The sequence below is a fragment of the Zalophus californianus genome, chromosome 3 (genome assembly GCF_009762305.2).
Source record: "Zalophus californianus isolate mZalCal1 chromosome 3, mZalCal1.pri.v2, whole genome shotgun sequence".
Taxonomy (NCBI): Eukaryota; Metazoa; Chordata; class Mammalia; order Carnivora; family Otariidae; genus Zalophus; species Zalophus californianus.
The window spans coordinates 88,060,382-88,066,381 of record NC_045597.1 but is presented as its reverse complement, the minus strand read 5'-3'; positions in this window follow the sequence as shown (position 1 = coordinate 88,066,381).

Sequence of the window (6,000 nt, the reverse complement as noted above, 5' to 3'; positions counted from 1 at the left end):
GAAGAGTTTGGGAGAGTTAAATATTTTGAAGCTATCTGCATCTGGAGTGCTTGTGTATTTTGTTTCTGCTTTTTTAGTAAGTATGAGTTTCTCACAATATTCTCAGTATCTTTTTATTATCTGTAGGATTTATAATGATATCCACTTTTCCCTTTGACATTAGTTAATTGTTTTGCTCTTCATTACTTTAGTTTTATAAAGGTTTGTATTCTATATTTCTCCTTTTGAAGAACTGATTTATTAATACTGTATATTATGTAAGTGTGTTCTATTTAGTTTCCATTGTTTCCTTTTTTTATCATTCTATTTATTGGGTTTCATTTACTATTCTTTCATTAATGTCTTGGAGTAAATTTTAGTTAATTGGTTTTCAGTCTTATTTTTTAGTGTATACATTTAAAACTATGGCTTTCCTTCAAAAAATGTCTTTATATGCTGCTCACAAATTTAGATGTTTCACATTTTCACTATTACTCATATCTGCTTTACTTTTAGTATTTCAATTCTTTGTAACAACCATGAAAGGAATATCATTGTCTCCATTTAACAAAAAAGAAATAAAACTCTAAGAAGTAAATTGTTTAAAAACTACAGCATTAGTGGAACCCCCCATGGAATCTATTTGTGTTGGCAAAACCTGTAGTCAATGTGCTACACTAGTGGTTCCTAAATATGACTCTGCATCAGAATTTTGAAAGGTGATAAAAAAGTTCAATGTGTCTGAGGAACTCAAGAAAACTGCATTAAAAAAAAAAAAAGAACAAAAGAGCCTGCCCAAATAATTCAATACAGCCAGGTTTTGAAATGAAATTATGCTATGCAAACAGTCTACAAGAGGAGATTAGGTACATCTAGGCCTTTGAACATTGTCTTCATCTGTTTTTGATGACTTTTCATTCAAAGATAATGCTTCTTGATCAGGATTAAAATAGCCTGATTCAGGAGTTGTTCCAGTGACCTCTCATAGTTGTGATAGAGTCGTAGAGGGACAGTTAGCTAAATATGAGCACAGAATGGGACTGTCTGACCAAAAAGATGAAAAACACCAACCACCTCCAGGATGCAAACAACCGGGGAAAGCCTTGGGGATCAAGCATGTACTTTCCCTATAACCACTGCCCTTCAGTAACCTATAGCTTCATTATAACATATTTATATTGTGGTTTTGACACCCCTTGCAGGGGATGGCTACCCTGACACTTCCAACAAGGACCATATGAGGCCAAAAACTTCCCCTCCCCACTCGTAGGAGGAGTCCCTTAGATGATTGAAGGCAACCTCTATCAGATCTCCCCAGTTATGACCCATAAGCCATGCAGGTATAAAAAACAAGACAACCCTGACCCTTGATACAGTTGCCACCTCTGGGCCTTCTGGATCTCCCACTCAGAGAATGAACTTTTGCTTTGACCACTATTAAACACTTGATTTCTTAAGAGTTTGGCTCTGAATTCTGTCTTGGTCAAACTCAGAAGCTCTTGGTCAAACTCAGAAGAAAAGCCTGGGACCAGGACTTGCTAGTCTCTGTTGTTCTGACACCTCTTCAGTTTGCTGTGTTTCAAACAAAACCATGAGCCATTTTATTGTTCGGAAAATCACTGTTAATTTCAGGTTAAACATTTTTTTTTTAAGTCCAAAACACTTTCTTTTATGAGTCCCATATAAAACTCCTGTGCGGTTCGTCTATGTTTGCTACCCTGCTCCCATTAGTCACTCATCCTTCTCTGCCTTGGTCAGAACACTACACCTGACCTGAACAAACTGCATCATTGAGGCTCCCTTGCTCTCTGGCACCAGAAAGCAAAAAGGAGGAGAGAAGGGAGAGGTTGAGGTATTTATTCTATTGTTCTCTCTTGTTTGTTTGTTCTAACAGTGGCTGTATTTCTTTAGGTCAATAACTCTGATTGACAGCCTTTATTCCATATCTCTGATTCTAATTTACTGTGCTAACACTGATTACTCTATTTTCACCTTCAAGCCACGGGGTAAGATCTTTCAATAGGTCTAATTCCTGAAATCCCCAGCACGTCTTGCAATTTCCTGCCTCACACTTTCCATACCTCTAAAAAAAAAAAATCCCTTCATTGAATTCATTTGAATTGAACACTTTTCAGGACACTATATAATTCCTACTGAAAATCCTGCTGCTATAATCTCTGGTGGCTTCCCATTGAATTAAGAATAAACTATAAACCTTGATCTTGCCCTTGAAATCCCTACACCTGAGGTCCCTGCTTACCCCTTCCACTTCTTTCTATTGTACTCCCCCCATCACTTCTACCACTTCTTCCTATTTCTTTAACCTGCCAAGTTTAATAGTGCCTTATTACTTTTCTCTGCACGATGCCAGCAATGGTGCTCTTTCTTCAGTTCATTAAATGTCTGTATCCATCTGGTCTTTAAAATCATGATTCCTGTATTATCTGTTAAAAGAAGACTTCTTGATCACCTTACTCTGCTGGGGAAGCAAAAGAACCAAGGAAAAATGAGTTGGAAGATTTTAAGAGAAAATTTAATTGACCCTACTGTTTTGAGAAGGGCTAGTCCAATTTAGAGACTTTTCTTTATCTTACCAGTGTGTGTGCCCTTGATGAATACAGGCTGTGAGGTTCCAAAATTTTATAATAGGCAGAAGTTTTCCACAAAACCAATGAAATCTCCATCTCAAAAATAAAATTAAACAAATAGTATTTAACCTTTTATGACTTCAACAATATTATTTCAACAGTGGAGGCTTATTTGCATAATCTACATATGTATATTCTGAACTTTATCTTCCCCTAGTATCTGTCTGCTGTATGAATGTGTCTACAAGGCTGGATCCTAATGATTCATTTAGCCAGCCCCTTAGCATACACAAGAGTATCTTGTCCTTTCTTGTGTTACTTCCATCAAAATGTGTAAACATTTGCTTGATTTAATAACAATAAGGAAGGTATAAGAAAAGACAAAGTATCTAGAAAAAAAAAAACCATCAACCTACCGTTATGATTAATGTGGTGCAATCAGAAACACCTCAGCAGTATGTTTGTATAAAAAAAGTCTATAAAAATGAATGGCTGGGTGGAATTCATTATAGAATGGGATTTGCATAAAAGGTGAGTTTTCTGCTAAACAAAGACAGGGAGAAAGCTTTAGAAAATTTAGAAACTTTGGAGACCTACAAGGCAATTCTGTGATTGTGAAGGACCTACAATCTCAGCTAGATAAGAGGCAAATACCCTGTTCAGTACCTGGGACAGCCTTAAGCCTCTGTCCATGGCCGATATCACCATTATTCCAAGACAAGGTACTGGTCTACTAACCCACCAGTCAAAATGTGCAAGTCACTTGGAAAACTAAAGAACAAAAGAATCCATATTTAGGTAATATATAATTAGGTGTAGTATACTGAAACCTTAATTGGTGGTATTCAAACTTATTTATTGTTTTCTCTATTTGCTTATTAATTTAGACTGTGGGAAAGAGTTAGTGTCCACATGCTGGACTTTCTTCACTTCAATTCTTTTTTGTAGTCAAAGACAAAACCAAATTCAAGACAAAATAAATTTAAAAATATTCATAAACTTATGGCGAGGAAACCCATTTACTGTTCGTTTGTTTTAGTGTTTGGAAGAGAGTATGTTTTGTAGGGCAAAAAGAAGAAACACTGATTGGCAAGAAGTCTATCTAAGGTGGGTTTTTAAGAAGCGGAAAGACTGGGACGGCTGGGTGGCTCAGTCAGTTAAGTGTCTGTCTTGGGCTCAGGTCTGATCCCAGGGTTCTGGGATCAGATCGAGCCCCACATCGGGCTCCCTGCTCAGCAGAGAGCCTGCTTCTCCCCCTCCCTCTGCCTGCCACTCTGACTACTTGTGCTGTCAAATAAATAAATAAATAAAATCTTAAAAAAAAAAAAAAGAAGTGGAAAAACTTTCTCCTAATTGGTCTTCAGCTACGTTTGGCAGTCTTTGGATGGCCACAAGAAAACAGCAATCCAGTTTGGGGAATATTTCAAAAGAGGAAGGCTTATTAAATGTTATGGGCAGAGGATTCTGTGTGCCCTACCATTTCCTGGAAAAAGTAGGGTTAATGGAAGGTTTTTTGTGGCTAAATGCCCAGATAGCACTTATGATGGTGGCCACAGTAAGAAGTTTCTTATTGCTCAAATAGGTGCTTTTTGCAAGGCCGGAGTCTTTCGCTTGAACTTTCCGTCGGAAGATCTGACTACAGTTTGTGTGTCCTCTTTTAGCATTTGGAGGCTGTGGTTAAGTGCACTTTTAAAATGGTCCCATTTTGCAAGGCAGGAGCATGAGGTTTACAGAAGGGGCTTTGTTTCACACTGCCTAGGAAAAGGGAGGCCAGATCTGAATCTAAGTTCGAGATTCAAAACTTTCTCCTGATCCTGGATTTTGTGGGGTTTTTTTCCAAATCAAAGGAAAATGGCATACTGGGAACTCTTCAGCCAGAAAATTCCATCTTTACATTTCAGTTAAGGAGTCTATGGCCTAGAAGCAAACACAGACTTGCCAAAGAGCACACAGTTAATTAATGACAGATTACAGCTAATAAGAGTGAAGATTAGTAGTAGATTCCCAGACTCCCATGCTTGTCCATGGCACCTTCTTCTATTATGAGCTATGTGAATTGGTGAATGGGTTGTGAATGAGGTGGCTATATGCTGTAACATATTGCTTTGACTATGTTGGCCAGAAGCAAGTTGTACGAGGTAGATAATACCTGCTCATCAAGTTATTATTATAAGGATTAAATTAAAATTTAATATAGGTGAAGCTCTATCACAATATCTGGGACCACACTGGGAGCACCTAGTGGAGGATCAGCAGGACACAGCAGAGAAGTGATCCGAGTTTGTACTTCCTGGGGCTGTGGCCTTAATCTCTCTTTATGAAAGTGTCTTATCACTGCCACAGTTTGATTTACAACAGATACGGATGGCTTCCAGCAAAGAGTTCCACATCCATAGTCCAATGCCTCTGTCCGGCTTTGCTTTGATGTGCACAACATCCGGATAAAATCTGAAACTGTAAGATAATACAGGTAATTTAGGTCTTGCCTGGGATGCCCTTTTGGGTTTCTGCTTAGAAACGCAAAGCCAATGGGTTTCTGAATACAGATACTACTTTGCTCAGCCTCTGAGTTAGGTTTCCTGGAGGGCAATGATCCTATTTATTTAAATCAATATGCATTGATTTATAGCTGATGTTTTCGTCTTTATACATTACGTCCTCCTAGAAGGGGACCTTTGCTTTATTGTTTAAATTTACTGGGTCGCTCCAAAAGGGCACAAGCTCCATTCAAATATATGCTGAAGGCAAGAAAAGTCCTGATTTAACTCTCAGAGCAATTTACACATAATATTAAGTTCCATGGCTGCATTTCTGTAGTCACCTTTCTAATTTAATGCATTCCAACATGCAAACTCCCTAACAAATCAACATTAGGAATTATCATATGCATTTCTGGAGGTCTTTGGAATCTGAAGTTATTCTACTTCTTCCTATAACCCTCCGATACACACACACACACACACACACACACACACACACACACACACACACACACACACTACTCTGACACTGTAGGCTACAAAGAGGCTATCAGTTAAGGTCGTACCAAGGTGGACCTCTTCTATTAACTGCTGCTGCTCAGACCCTGCAAATTGACTATCTGTAAACTTTCACTGATTAGCCAGAGGATGAGTCAGGGGGTCAGCAGTGATTCTGTGACTTCTGTGTGTGTACGTATGTGTATGTATGTGTATCTGTGTGTGCAGATTTACATTTCTTATATGCACATTATATGTATATGTATATTATACAGCTTAATTTTATATTATATACATATATACTAGGTATAAATATATGTATGTACCTATTATATAATGATGCCTTCAAAGACTCCCTAATGTTGGAAATGTTCACATGGCTTGGGGAAGAATTACCACTTCTCCAAAATTTCTAAAGCCCTCATTTATATATTAGTAGTTTTGTAGATTCAGTG